The sequence below is a fragment of the Syngnathus scovelli genome, chromosome 2 (genome assembly GCF_024217435.2).
Source record: "Syngnathus scovelli strain Florida chromosome 2, RoL_Ssco_1.2, whole genome shotgun sequence".
NCBI classification, from domain to species: domain Eukaryota; kingdom Metazoa; phylum Chordata; class Actinopteri; order Syngnathiformes; family Syngnathidae; genus Syngnathus; species Syngnathus scovelli.
The window spans coordinates 5,129,311-5,144,852 of record NC_090848.1 but is presented as its reverse complement, the minus strand read 5'-3'; the positions used below and the strand labels follow the sequence as shown (position 1 = coordinate 5,144,852).

The window sequence follows — 15,542 nt, the reverse complement described above, 5'->3', positions numbered from 1 at the left end:
GACTTGACTGACGACTGACGACTGACTGACTTGAATGACTGACTTGACTGACTGACTTGAATGACTGACTGGACTGACTGACTTGACTGACGACTGACTTGACTGACTTGACTGACTTGACTGACTTGACTGACTTGACTGACGACTGACTTGACTGACGACTGACTTGACTGACGACTGACTGACTTGACTGACTGACTTGACTGACTGACTTGACTGACTGACTTGACTGACTGACTTGACTGACTGACTTGACTGACTTGACTGACTGACTTGACTGACTGACTTGACTGACTGACTTGACTGACTGACTTGACTGACTGACTTGACTGACGACTGACTTGACTGACGACTGACTTGACTGACGACTGACTTGACTGACGACTGACTTGACTGACGACTGACTTGACTGACGACTGACTTGACTGACGACTGACTTGACTGACGACTGACTTGACTGACGACTGACTTGACTGACGACTGACTTGACTGACGACTGACTTGACTGACTGACTTGACTGACTGACTTGACTGACGACTGACTTGACTGACTGGACTGACTGGACTGACTGACTTGACTGACTTGACTGACTTGACTGACTTGACTGACTGACTGGACTGACTGGACTGACTGGACTGACTGGACTGACTGACTTGACTGACTGACTTGACTGACGACTGACTTGACTGACGACTGACTTGACTGACTGACTTGACAGACTGACTGACTTGACTGACGACTGACTTGACTGACGACTGACTTGACTGACGACTGACTTGACTGACGACTGACTTGACTGACGACTGACTTGACTGACGACTGACTTGACTGACGACTGACTTGACTGACGACTGACTTGACTGACTTGACTGACTGACTTGACTGACGACTGACTTGACTGACGACTGACTTGACTGACTGGACTGACTGGACTGACTGACTTGACTGACTTGACTGACTTGACTGACTTGACTGACTTGACTGGACTGACTGGACTGACTGGACTGACTGGACTGACTGACTTGACTGACTTGACTGACTGACTTGACTGACTTGACTGACGACTGACTTGACTGACGACTGACTTGACTGACTGACTTGACAGACTGACTGACTTGACTGACGACTGACTTGACTGACTGACTTGACAGACTGACTGACTTGACTGACGACTGACTTGACTGACGACTGACTTGACTGACGACTGACTTGACTGACGACTGACTTGACTGACGACTGACTTGACTTGACTGATGACTGACTTGACTGACTTGACTGACTTGACTTGACTGACGACTGACTTGACTGACGACTGACTGACTTGACTGACGACTGACTTGACTGACGACTGACTTGACTGACTGACTTGACTGACGACTGACGACTGACTTGACTGACGACTGACTTGACTGACGACTGACTTGACTGACTGACTTGACTGACTGACTTGACTGACGACTGACTTGACTGACGACTGACTTGACTGACGACTGACTTGACTGACGACTGACTTGACTGACGACTGACGACTGACTTGACTTGACTTGACTGACGACTGACTTGACTTGACTGACGACTGACTTGACTTGACTGACGACTGACTTGACTGACTGACTGACTGACTGACTGACTGACTGACTGACTGACTGACTGACTGACTTGACTGACGACTGACTTGACTGACGACTGACTTGACTTGACTGACTTGACTGACAACTGACTTGACTGACTGACTGACAACTGACTTGACTGACTGACTGACTGACTGACTGACGACTGACTTGACTTGACTGACTTGACTTGACTGACTTGACTTGACTGACTTGACTGACTTGACTTGACTGACTGACTTGACTGACTTGACTTGACTTGACTTGACTGACTTGACTTGACTGACTTGACTGACTTGACTGACTTGACTGACTTGACTTGACTGACCTGACTGACTGACCTGACTGACCTGACTGACCTGACTGACTTGACTTGACTGACCTGACTTGACTGACTGAGAGTCGAGTCAAGTCAGTCGAGTCAAGTCAGTCGAGTCAAGTCAGGTCAGTCGAGTCAGGTCAGTCGAGTCAGGCCAGTCGAGTCAGGCCAGTCGAGTCAGGCCAGGTCAGGTCAAGTCAGGTCAGTCGAGTCAGGTCAGTCGAGTCAGGTCAGTCGAGTCAGGTCAGGTCAGGTCAGGTCAGGTCAGGTCAATCGAGTCAGGTCAGGTCAGGTCAGGTCAGGTCAGTCGAATCAGGTCAGGTCAAGTCAGTCGAGTCAGGTCAGTCGAGTCAGGTCAGGTCAGGTCAGGTCAGGTCAGTCGAGTCAGGTCAGTCGAGTCAGGTCAGGTCAGTCGAGTCAGGTCAGTCGAGTCAGGTCAGTCGAGTCAGGTCAGGTCAGTCGAGTCAGGTCAGGTCAGTCGAGTCAGGTCAGTCGAGTCAGGTCAGTCGAGTCAGGTCAGTCGAGTCAGGTCAGGTCAGGTCAGGTCAGTCGAGTCAGGTCAGGTCAGGTCAGGTCAGGTCAGGTCAGGTCAGGTCAGGTCAGGTCAGGTCAGGTCAGTCGAGTCAGGTCAGGTCAATCGAGTCAGGTCAGGTCAGGTCAGTCGAGTCAGGTCAGGTCAATCGAGTCAGGTCAGGTCAATCGAGTCAGGTCAGGTCAGTCGAGTCAGGTCAGGTCAGTCGAGTCAGGTCAGTCGAGTCAGGTCAGGTCAGGTCAGGTCAGTCGAGTCAGGTCAGGTCAGGTCAGGTCAGGTCAGGTCAGGTCAGGTCAGGTCAGTCGAGTCAGGTCAGGTCAGGTCAGGTCAGGTCAGGTCAGGTCAGGTCAGGTCAGGTCAGGTCAGGTCAGGTCAGGTCAGGTCAGTCGAGTCAGGTCAGGTCAGGTCAGGTCAGGTCAGTCGAGTCAGGTCAGGTCAGTCGAGTCAGGTCAGGTCAGTCGAGTCAGGTCAGGTCAGGTCAGGTCAGGTCAGGTCAGGTCAGGTCAGGTCAGGTCAGGTCAGTCGAGTCAGGTCAGGTCAGGTCAGGTCAGTCGAGTCAGGTCAGGTCAGGTCAGGTCAGGTCAGGTCAGTCGAGTCAGGTCAGGTCAGGTCAGTCGAGTCAGGTCAGGTCAGGTCAGGTCAGTCGAGTCAGGTCAGGTCAGGTCAGTCGAGTCAGGTCAGGTCAGGTCAGTCGAGTCAGGTCAGGTCAGGTCAGGTCAGTCGAGTCAGGTCAGGTCAGGTCAGTCGAGTCAGGTCAGGTCAGTCGAGTCAGGTCGGTCAGGTCAGGTCAGGTCAGTCGAGTCAGGTCAGTCGAGTCAGGTCGGTCAGGTTAGGTCAGGTCGGTCGAGTCAGGTCAGTCGAGTCAGGTCGGTCAGGTCAGGTCAGGTCGGTCAGGTCAGGTCAGGTCGGTCAGGTCAGGTCAGGTCAGTCAGGTCAGGTCAGGTCAGGTCAGGTCAGGTCAGGTCAGGTCAGTCGAGTCAGGTCAGGTCAGGTCAGTCGGGTCAGGTCAGTTGAGTCAGGTCAGGTCAGGTCAGGTCAGTCAAGTCAGGTCAGGTCAGGTCAGGTCAGGTCAGGTCAGCCGAGTCAGGTCAGTCGAGTCAGGTCAGGTCAGGTCAGGTCAGGTCAGGTCAGGTCAGGTCAGGTCAGTCGAGTCAGGTCAGGTCAGTCGAGTCAGGTCAGGTCAGACGAGTCAGGTCAGGCGAGTCAGGTCAGGTCAGGTAAGTCAGGTCAGGTCAGGTCAGGTCAGTTGAGTCAGGTCAGGTCAGGTCAGGTCAGTCGAGTCAGGTCAGGTCAGGTCAGGTCAGGTCAGGTCAGGTCAGTCGAGTCAGGTCAGGTCAGGTCAGGTTAGGTCAGGTCAAGTCGAGTCAGGTCAGTCGAGTCAGGTCAGGTCAGTCGAGTCAGGTCAGGTCAGGTCAGGTCAGGTCAGGTCAGGTCAGGTCAGGTCAGGTCAGGTCAGGTCAGTCGAGTCAGGTCAGTCGAGTCAGGTCAGTCGAGTCAGGTCAGTCGAGTCAGGTCAGTCGAGTCAGGTCAGTCGAGTCAGGTCAGTCGAGTCAAGTCAGTCGAGTCAAGTCAAGTCAGTCAGTCAAGTCAAGTCTAGTCCAGTCAGTCTAGTCCAGTCAGTCTAGTCCAGTCAGTCTTGTCAAGTCAGTCTTGTCAAGTCAGTCTAGTCAAGTCAGTCTAGTCAAGTCAGTCTAGTCAAGTCAGTCTAGTCAAGTCAGTCTAGTCAAGTCAGTCTAGTCAAGTCAGTCTAGTCAAGTCAAGTCAAGTCAAGTCAAGTCAAGTCAAGTCAAGTCAAGTCAAGTCAAGTCAAGTCAAGTCAAGTCAGTCAAGTACGTCAGTCAGTCAAGTCAAGTCAAGTCAGTCCAGTCTAAGTCAGTCCAGTCTAAGTCAGTCCAGTCTAAGTCAGTCCAGTCAAGTCAGTCCAGTCAAGTCAGTCCAGTCAAGTCAGTCCAGTCAAGTCAGTCCAGTCAAGTCAGTCCAGTCAAGTCAGTCCAGTCAAGTCAGTCCAGTCAAGTCAGTCCAGTCAAGTCAGTCCAGTCCAGTCAAGTCAGTCAAGTCAGTCCAGTCCAGTCAGTCAAGTCAGTCCAGTCCAGTCAGTCTTGTCAAGTCAGTCTTGTCAAGTCAGTCTTGTCAAGTCAGTCTAGTCAAGTCAGTCTAGTCAAGTCAGTCAAGTCATTCAGCCTGTCAAGTCCAGTCAAGTCCAGTCAAGTCCAGTCAAGTCCAGTCAAGTCCAGTCTAGTCTAGTTAAGTAAGTCAAGTCAGTCAAGTCGGGTCCGGTCGAGTCCAGTCGGTTGATTCATCAGAAGGCTTGAACCCCAAAACACTGACACTTGTAATAGTTGCGGTAATTAGTACATATTAGGAATATGCATATTTATTCAACCAGACTCTGATAAAATTTCATATTTTACCCTACAGAAAGTTTAAAGCTTGTTTGTTCGTGTTATAGTTAATGGTGTTTTATATTTTATTCTGTTGGTGTTTAAACTTTAATATCCACTTCATAGTTACATCAGTTCAATACATTTATGCTCACAGGCCACATTTAGAGACAGACCATCTTTCACACTCATTCACACTGAATGAGAAATAGCGTGAGGAGGTAAATGCAGATTTACACCGCCTCTCTAGGCTTGGAATCATGTGACAAGGAAGTAGGTAATTAACCCTTTGTCAATTTCCTGTGCCACTTTTTGTGACATCATTTACCGGATAGGGCAGGCACTTTTCGTTGAGGGATGCTTAAAGCACTGTCAAATGGAAAAGGTGGGCTTGTTGAAAGGCTTGCTCAGGAAGATATTTTTAGATGCAGCTTAATGAATGACCTTTAGATACACAATCACCAGGGCAACCTTGACAGACTTCGGCGTTTGTAGCATATAATTCACACATGGAAAGAATATGTGCTTGAATAAGCTTGTATAGAATACTATGGGTCGCATAATTTTCTTCATCTTGATTATTTTTGTTAAAAATGTTGATAAATATTCAATATACAAGTCACGCTCCTCTTATTTATTTATTGTTGTGTTATTTATTCATTATTTATTCAGCACGCTGTTGTTTACTTGAGTAGACACTTGTGGGCCATGTCTTGTCACCGTGGGATAGCGGGGAACGAAATTTCGGTTTCTTTGTGTGTCTTTGGCATGTGGAGAAATTGACAATAAAGCTGACTTTGACATATTGGAAAAAAAAAAGGACAAATATCTTTCCCTTTGGCTGTTCATTTTGACAGCTTTAACTGGATGACTCCTGGCGAAAGCAACCTGGATTAGTCAGCACATACAGTATAGGAAACGATGAGAATTGACCCCATGTGACTTCACACTGGTAATGTCCGTACTTGTCATAATAAGGTACAGTATGTATGTATCATCAAGGTTGCACAGCCAGACCAATGTTTGACCTCATTTTGAATGTGACTTTCTTCGGCTCTATTTGCGCAGTTTACCAATCAACTAGTCTTCTCATACAGAACTGGTGAGGAAATCTTGCATCACAAAATCAAGCAACGCATCACTTTGTTTCTTAATGTGGGGAAGTTTCATGTCCATATAGCACGCCCTGGCTTCCTTCCTTAGTTCACAGAGAAATGACTAACTCCCGCTTATGATGCAGGAAGTTAGTCGTTCAGGCATACAAAAATGGTTGCAGATGTGGGTTTAGCTGACCTTGAATATTCCCAGTGTCGCTGTGACCAAATGCGGGAAGGGTGTGTGCGCACCAGCGGTAAAGAGTGACTTCATGGAGTGGACGTCAAACAGAGTGTTTGGTGTGTTCAGGAAATAAAGTACAATAGCTCATGTTGGAAAAGGGAAGTATCAACCCTCTAACTGTGATTCATGAAATTCTGCTGCCGTGTTTAAGAGTCAATTCATATAAAAAAAAGTCATTAAAGATTTGAAGCTTTTCCAGATGGTCGACACTTTGTTTTACAAAGACAGTGATTGCAATATTAGCGATTTCCAATACAAGTGATTATTGAGGAGTGGGCGCATATCATTTGATGGTCAAATGAGAACATTATGAAAGGCTATAGTAACCATTCCTGAAGCGGACAAAGAACAAAGTGTTTTTCAACGCCTTTAATTTTCATGGCGTAAGAGCAGGAAGTTGGGGATTGATTCAGCATAAAATGAGCTTACTGAAATAATGATGAATATTAATTCTGGGAGGTGGTGGGATCAGATGGACTGCCGATATATTATTACAAACCCCCTTTGGTTTTTTAAATACGAAATGTTCTGTTGAAAAAAACTAATACCTTGAGAGTGCACCCGAGAACAATTATTCTATATACCAGCAAGGCATTTGTGAATGATGTTTCCCAAAATGATTAAAGAGGATCAAAATGGGTTTACGATAGGATGCCAAGAGATAATATATCCAACCCGTTTTGGATAAATTGAGGCTGTAGACAAGGTTTTCTTCTATCACTGCTTTTCTTTCTACTAGCAATAAAACCTTAGCATTCGTGGTCAGGGCACATAGATCAATTTCAAGCGGAGGCATAAGGAAACAAGTATCGTAAAGCTTTGTATACTTATGACGTAATCCTCTCCCTCAATGAATTGAGGTTTTGATCCCAGCTTTCTTCGATCATATTAGAAGATTCTCAGGTTTCAAGTGAAAAATGTAAACACCTGCAACATGCTCTTAGATGCTAAGGAAAGATTGGAATGTGTTGGTCATTTGGGTGTTGAAATTGTCTCCTCGGAGATGATATTGTGAGTACAGCCGATACTCCAGTAATGACATCTTCTGTATGTTCAGGTGAATCAATAGATGGTCAGGGCTTCTAAATTCCCTGATGGGCATAATTATATTTTACAAAATAAACATCCTCCCCAAGTTCTTTTATTGGTGTCTTTACTGTCTCTGAGTTCAGAATGAAAATAATCAATGAATCAATTTTATTATCATTTCATTTGAGGATCTTGTTTCAAAATTTGGTGTACCTTGAAAACACTTTTGCTTTTATTTGCAGGGAGATGCCATACAGATTCCTGCATTGTCTGTAATGGAGAAATGGCTAATCTAACGTCCATTTAAAAGTGGTATTGTATGTCATTTCTGTAACATGGCGGGGGCGTTTTGTATGGAAAGCTCACACGGTAAACTTAATGCACGGGGAAAGCACTTACGAGGAAACCTTAGAGGAGAACAAATGGCCATCAGTATGTTATGGAATGGCAACCCACGTCTGGCTAATGACAGGAAATACTGTAGTAACTATGTAATAGCTATGATGCTAATATTCCAGACACGTGTACTATAGAACGTGATGAAAACAAGGGTGCAGTGTCCCGCTGTTTATGGAATTGTCCTAGACTACAGGAATTTCTGAAAGTCAGAGCAATGATATATATGTTATTTTCCGTCTTAAGGTGGAACAGCCTGTGTGCTGTGATGTGTATAAAAAACTTTGGAAATGCTGACCTGAATGAATTTATTCGTTTTAGTGGGTGTAAAAACGTGCATCTTTATATGTATGGAAGTTAAATTTGATGGGAAATAGATTCATGGTACCAACTGTCCAATTCACTTCTAAACCACTGTGCAGCTAAGGCTGCCCTCTCATCTCTCCTTGATACTTTACGTGATTGTGACTTTATTGTTTCCTAAATTAGCTGTGTCTGAACTAATTTTAGTTTGTTACAAAACATTTTGCCTTTGAAAAGCCACAGACAGACTTTCACACACAAGCACATGCAAAAATAAATAAAACCCAAATAAGACTTAAAATACATTTTATGGACATACTGGACTAGATTGCTCGGACGTTAAAGTCTGTCCATTGCAATATAACGAAGAAGCAGATTCACTATTGCCTAAATTGCTTCATTAAATTCATTTTCAATTGTATTTTTATTGAATTCAGTTCAGTCTTTCATTAGATGTACATAAGATGTCTTATGGTCTTGCACTTTGGATCAAGATTTTGATCCAACAATGGGTTAAAACTGCCAACGCTGACAAATTAACGATAACAAGCAATGGCTTCAGGATACCAGTGCTTAACACGAATTTTAATTTTCCAAGAAGAGGAAGCAGCAAATTCCCCCTGTTAGGTGTTGCCACAGTAAGTCATTCGCATGATTTGTTTGGCACAATTCATACACCGGATGCCCTTCCTGACACAACGCACCCATTTTCCGTGGGTGGGCCATCTACCCTGACCGAGTACGGTCTGTGTCCAAGGTCAGTGGTGTAAGCCACCAAGCCAACCTGCCATTGCCAGTGTAGTATTTTAAAATATATTTTTTTTACATTAAATTTACTTCAGTTTCAGAACACAAAACTCAAAAATGTTAACAGCTGATTCAAATGGTTAGGGTCGTTATGCATACCATTTTTTTCATTTTAAATGGAAATTTATAGTACGTATAGTCCCTTTTAAAATACATATTATCACTTAGTTTTGTGTTGTGCCAAGGTTAACTACTGTTGCCATAGAAGAACGGTGAATGTGCCACTCTAACAAAACCCCCGGCCCCAGCCAGGCCCTGCCAGTAAAACTGGCGTTGAACCGCAAGTGGATGAGAAGGTTCCCAGATGCAAACTCCAGGAATGAGCCTGGAGATATACTTCATCACATTCACTATCCAGATTCACGGCAACTCTCAAATTCAGAGATGCCGTAGTGGTTTGTCCTATAACTCAATTGACAATAAAACAAAACAAAACATCTCGTCATCTGTCAGAAGCATATTAAATGTTGCGTCACACTTGCTGCATCCGTTTGTGAAGTTGCTCAATTTGAGGGAAAGCATGAGAGTTAGGCGACCAGTCAGATGGGAAAGTGGGTCAACTGGCACTTCCCCATCAAAAGCCAAGGCCTCGTCTCCATCACCTAGCTGTTTGGATTGGCTTAACATAACTGGAGACCACAACACATGTTGAGAGAAAAGTAAAGACGAGCACGTTTTGAGCCATGAAAGAGCTAATTTAAGAGCCGTGTTGTTTTAGCACCGCTCCTAGCGAAAGGAGGAAAAAGCAGCAGGATTCCCAAGCCGCTGCCCAAGAGATACCGCTATGCATTCCCGATGTTGGCTTGATCACAGGCTCATCTAAGAGGCTACACGGTGTCTGCATTTATTAAAAAAGTCAACAAATTGCTTTTCTTCAAACAAAATAACTTCAATTTGTTTGTATTTTGAAAGATTTTTACCCACTGCAAATGAACAAGTGAACTTAGATAAATCTCTTCCAAGTTTAAACTGTCAGCATCAGAAATCATTTAAACAGGCAATGTTTTAAAACATCTAACTGGAAAGGTTCCACACTATATAACGATGTAATAGTAGGCCACATTCACTACTAAATTGATTTTTCAATGAACTGTGGAAGGAAAAATTGTGCAGATTAATTTTAACTGCCATTCTGCTAGTGTCATTACTGAATTTTGTGGAGTGGGGGTTATTTTAATTTAGACCAAATGACATTTTCATCAGCTGAACTTTGACACTTTATACTGCCGTGGACTCTTATTTAAGTAATAAAGTCACCCACAGATGGTTAGACAGTCCCAGTAAAGTATCTATAATACAATGGAGTGACAGCGGATTACGGAGGCACTCGCTGCCTGCTGATCTCATCGACTTTTGCTTCCCCCGAAGAAGGAATCTTGAGATCCCATTAGGCCTATGACCTGCAGCGTGGGAGTAATGACTCCATGGACGCACTTTTAATGTGCACCGAAACACACTATTCAAACTTGCCGCCATATTGCGACCAATCGTGGGTGTTTGTCAGGAACCCAAGAGGTTTTGTCTCATTGTAAAGTCATCAGAGGGTGGGCGAAGCAGCAGGATGCCTCAGGCCTGGTCCTCATGTCTGACTCTTTGCACAAGGTTGTTATGAATCTAGCAGGCACGTCCTACCCACTCAACACCCCTTGGGTAGAGACGCAGTGACACAGAGAGGGAAAAACCCCCCAAAGAAAATAGATTGACAGGTTTGGATTTAAAAAAACGATACCCGCGTTGAAAGCCAAACACCTCTCCAAAAGAGTTGATGATAGAAGAAAGTGCTTACATAGAAAACTGATGGCAATTAAATGTCCTATTTCATCTGCACTCATCTGTCCCCAGCAGCATTATTATAGAAATGGCATCATCTCTAAAATGTGAAGTTTGTTTTAATATTAAATCAATTAAACATTTGCGACTGAGAACACATTTCATGGAAAATATATAAAAATGTTGGAACCAAGTGTTGTTCAGCATCTAATTTAAAACATTTAAGTATATTTAGCATCAATATTTGAAGCTGAAATAAACACCGTGTTCAAATTGGCTCCTTTAAAAAAAAGCATTTTATGTGCCATATAAAACTATCACTTAGGGAAGACAACATGAGCAAGTGTCAAAACCTGCTTCTCAGATACTGCATTCAAAACTTATCACAATTCATTTTTAAAGTTATCCTCTTCATCACTAGGGGGCAGTATGGCCCCACCACTCTTATAACCCAAGAGGTAACAAAGAATGTGCACTTGAAACCTTTAAAAACCATAAACACTGTGGCAAATGCTAAATTGAAGAGCATTCTGGTGACTGGAGTGCAATTTATTATAAAGGTCCGATACGAACCAGATTTTAAATGACTTTGCTTTATTGCCAATAACCAGTGACGTGTGGTGTGATTCATGACTGGGGAGGCACTGACTACAAAAGTAAGCTTTTTTTCTTCTTCAGAAATTTTCTTTGTCCCATTACAACACACGACCTAAGGAGATGCTGGATTCATTCCTTCCACTTCGCTGTGCTTCCTACATTGCAAGGCTCCAGGGAAGTCAAACAAAGTACCTAGAGGGAACTCACCTGTATTGCGATACCTGTGAAGGGAATGGCTGAAAAACAAACCCTACTCTACAACGCCTAGGTCCCGGTGCATCCTCGGCCTAATCACCTAAGCTGGACTAGGGGATGTGAGTATTAGGGGCAACAATTTGGAGCCTGTGCCGATTGGCCATTTAGGGTTCAACATTCACGTGTGTGGTGCAATGTGCTGTTGCATGAGCGAGGCTACCCCTCATAGAAGACTGAGCCTCGATTAAGGTCCTTCCCTGAGTTGCATTGACCCTTCGTTAACACCGCTAGGTATCCAGGTCAAGCCACTCAGGGCAGAAGAGCTGGGGATCAATCTACTCCAATCAGAGTGAGAACCAGCCGCGGTGAGCCGCTGCTTTTCTCTTCCGATTAGGATCCAAGAGCACTTACACCCTGAGTCACCTTGACCCTTCGTTAACACCGCTAGGTATCCGGGTCAAGCCACTCAAGGCAGAAGAGCTCAGGATCAATCCAGGGGTAACAATTTGGAATCTGTGCCAATTGGCCATTTAGGGTCCAACATTAACGTGTGTAGTGCAATGTGCAGTTGCATGAGCGAGACTTACCTTCATAGAAGACTGAGCCTCGATTAAAGTCCTTCCCCTGAGTTGCATTGACCCTTCGTTAACACCGCTAGGTATCCAGGTCAAGCCACTCAGGGCAGAAGAGCTGGGGATCGATCCTCCCCGATCAGAGTAGGCCAGCCGCGGTGAACCGCTGCTTTTCTCCTCCGATTAGGATCCAAGAGCACTTACACCCTGAGTCACCTTGACCCTTCGTTAACACCGCTAGGTATCCGGGTCAAGCCACTCAAGGCAGAAGAGCTCAGGATCAATCCAGGGGTAATAATTCGGAATCTGTGCAAATTGGCCATTTAGGGTCCAACATTAACATGTGTGGTGCAATGTGCAGTTGCATGAGCGAGACTTACCCTCATAGAAGACTGAGCCTCGATTAAAGTCCTTCCCCTGAGTTGCATTGACCCTTCGTTAACACCGCTAGGTATCCAGGTCAAGCCTCTCAGGGTAGAAGAGCTGCGGATCAGTCCTCCCCGATCAGAGTAGGCCAGCCGCGGTGAACCGCTGCCTCTTTCCTCTGATCAGGGTTCAAGAGCACTGGAGCCAGCCCTGACAAAGCAGTGCCTCCCCAGTGCTCTCCTCCTGGTTGTACCTACAAAAAAAAGCTTCTTTCTTCTTGAGCAATCTTCTTTCTCCCAGGTCAACGCATGAGCTAAGGAGATGCTGGAGCTATTCCTCCAACGTTGCTGTGCTTCCTACATCGTGAGGCTCCAGGGAAGTCAAACAAAGTACCTAGAGGGAACTCACCTGTATTGCAATACCTGTGGAGGGAATGGCTTAAAAAGAAACCCTACTCTGCAACGCCTAGGTCCCGGTGCATCCTCGGCCTAGTCACCTAAGCTGGACTAGGGGATGTGAGTAGTGGGGGTAACAATTTGGAACCTGTGCCAGTTGGCCATTTAGGGCAGGGGTGTCATTAACGTGTGTGGTGCAATGTGCTGTTGCATGAGCGAGGCTACCCCTCATAGAAGACTGAGCCTCGATTAAGGTCCTTCCCTGAGTTGCATTGACCCTTCGTTAACACCGCTAGGTATCCAGGTCAAACCACTCAGGGCAGAAGAGCTGGGGATCAATCTACCACAATCAGAGTGAGAACCAGCCGCGGTGAGCCGCTGCTTTTCTCCTCCGATTAGGATCCAAGAGCACTTACACCCTGAGTCACCTTGACCCTTCGTTAACACCGCTAGGTATCCGGGTCAAGCCACTCAAGGCAGAAGAGCTCAGGATCAATCCAGGGGTAACAATTTGGAATCTGTGCCAATTGGCCATTTAGGGTCCAACATTAACGTGTGTGGTGCAATGTGCAGTTGCATGAGTGAGACTTACCTTCATAGAAGACTGAGCCTCGATTAAAGTCCTTCCCCTGAGTTGCATTGACCCTTCGTTAACACCGCTAGGTATCCAGGTCAAGCCACTCAGGGCAGAAGAGCTGGGGATCGGTCCTCCCCGATCAGAGTAGGCCAGCCGCGGTGAACCGCTGCTTTTCTCCTCCGATTAGGATCCAAGAGCACTTACACCCTGAGTCACCTTGACCCTTCGTTAACACCGCTAGGTATCCGGGTCAAGCCACTCAAGGCAGAAGAGCTCAGGATCAATCCAGGGGTAATAATTCGGAATCTGTGCAAATTGGCCATTTAGGGTCCAACATTAACATGTGTGGTGCAATGTGCAGTTGCATGAGCGAGACTTACCCTCATAGAAGACTGAGCCTCGATTAAAGTCCTTCCCCTGAGTTGCATTGACCCTTCGTTAACACCGCTAGGTATCCAGGTCAAGCCTCTCAGGGTAGAAGAGCTGCGGATCAGTCCTCCCCGATCAGAGTAGGCCAGCCGCGGTGAACCGCTGCCTCTTTCCTCTGATCAGGGTTCAAGAGCACTGGAGCCAGCCCTGACAAAGCAGTGCCTCCCCAGTGCTCTCCTCCTGGTTGTACCTACAAAAAAAAGCTTCTTCTTGAGCAATCTTCTTTCTCCCAGGTCAACGCATGACCTAAGGTGATGCTGGAGCCATTCCTCCAACATCGCGAGGCTCCAGGGAAGTCAAACAAAGTACCTAGAGGGAACTCGCCTGTATTGCAATACCTGTGGAAGGAATAGCTGAAAAAGAAACCCTACTCTGCAACGCCTAGGTCCCGGTGCATCCTCGGCCTAGTCACCTAAGCTGGACTAGGGGATGTGAATAGTAGGGGTAACAATTTGGAACCTGCGCCAATTGGCCATTTAGGGTACAACATTAACAACGTGTGTGGTGCAATGTGCTGTTGCATGAGCGAGGCTACACCTCATAGAAGACTGAGCCTGGATTAAGGTCCTTCCGCTCTGGACCACCACACCCTGCGTGCTTTGTCCCAAGAATCGGAACTCAGGGGGGCCCATACGTACCCCCTGAGTTGCTGACCCTTAGTTAACACCGCCAGGTATCCAGGTCAACCACTCAGGGCAGAAGAGCTGGGGATCGATCCTCCCCGATCAGAGTAAGCCAGCCGCGGTGAACCGCTGCCTCTTTCCTCTGATCAGGGTTCAAGAGCACTGGAGCCAGCCCTGACGAAGCAGTGCCTCCCCAGTGCTCTCCTCCTGGTTGTACCTACAAAAAAAAGCTTCTTTCTTCTTGAGCAATCTTCTTTCTCCCAGGTCAACGCATGAGCTAAGGAGATGCTGGAGCCATTCCTCCAACGTTGCTGTGCTTCCTACATCGTGAGGCTCCAGGGAAGTCAAACAAAGTACCTAGAGGGAACTCACCTGTATTGCAATACCTGTGGAGGGAATGGCTTAAAAAGAAACCCTACTCTGCAACGCCTAGGTCCCGGTGCATCCTCGGCCTAGTCACCTAAGCTGGACTAGGGGATGTGAGTAGTGGGGGTAACAATTTGGAACCTGTGCCAGTTGGCCATTTAGGGCAGGGGTGTCATTAACGTGTGTGGTGCAATGTGCTGTTGCATGAGCGAGGCTACCCCTCATAGAAGACTGAGCCTCGATTAAGGTCCTTCCCTGAGTTGCATTGACCCTTCGTTAACACCGCTAGGTATCCAGGTCAAGCCACTCAGGGCAGAAGAGCTGGGGATCAATCTACCACAATCAGAGTGAGAACCAGCCGCGGTGAGCCGCTGCTTTTCTCCTCCGATTAGGATCCAAGAGCACTTACACCCTGAGTCACCTTGACCCTTCGTTAACACCGCTAGGTATCCGGGTCAAGCCACTCAAGGCAGAAGAGCTCAGGATCAATCCAGGGGTAACAATTTGGAATCTGTGCCAATTGGCCATTTAGGGTCCAACATTAACGTTTGTGGTGCAATGTGCAGTTGCATGAGTGAGACTTACCTTCATAGAAGACTGAGCCTCGATTAAAGTCCTTCCCCTGAGTTGCATTGACCCTTCGTTAACACCGCTAGGTATCCAGGTCAAGCCACTCAGGGCAGAAGAGCTGGGGATCGATCCTCCCCGATCAGAGTAGGCCAGCCGCGGTGAACCGCTGCTTTTATCCTCCGATTAGGATCCAAGAGCACTTACACCCTGAGTCACCTTGACCCTTCGTTAACACCGCTAGGTATCCGGGTCAAGTCACTCAAGGCAGAAGAGCTCAGGATCAATCCAGGGGTAATAATTCGGAATCTGTGCAAATTGGCCATTTAGGGTCCAACATTAACATGTGTGGTGCAATGTGCAGTTGCA

The 15,542-nt window shown here is 46.5% G+C and overlaps 1 long non-coding RNA gene across 1 annotated transcript in view; it reads right to left on the bottom strand.

The window, feature by feature from the left end:
* The window catches only part of LOC125988111 (uncharacterized), a 92,433-nt gene that overhangs the window by 10,686 nt on the left and 66,205 nt on the right, over positions 1–15,542 (bottom strand). Inside the window, exons 4-6 of the long non-coding RNA XR_011086516.1 lie at positions 13,569–15,482; positions 12,231–13,494; positions 11,866–12,156 (exon numbers count right to left, since the gene is read on the bottom strand). This is a non-coding gene — a long non-coding RNA (uncharacterized lncRNA). The remainder of the gene's footprint in view (positions 1–11,865; positions 12,157–12,230; positions 13,495–13,568; positions 15,483–15,542) is intronic.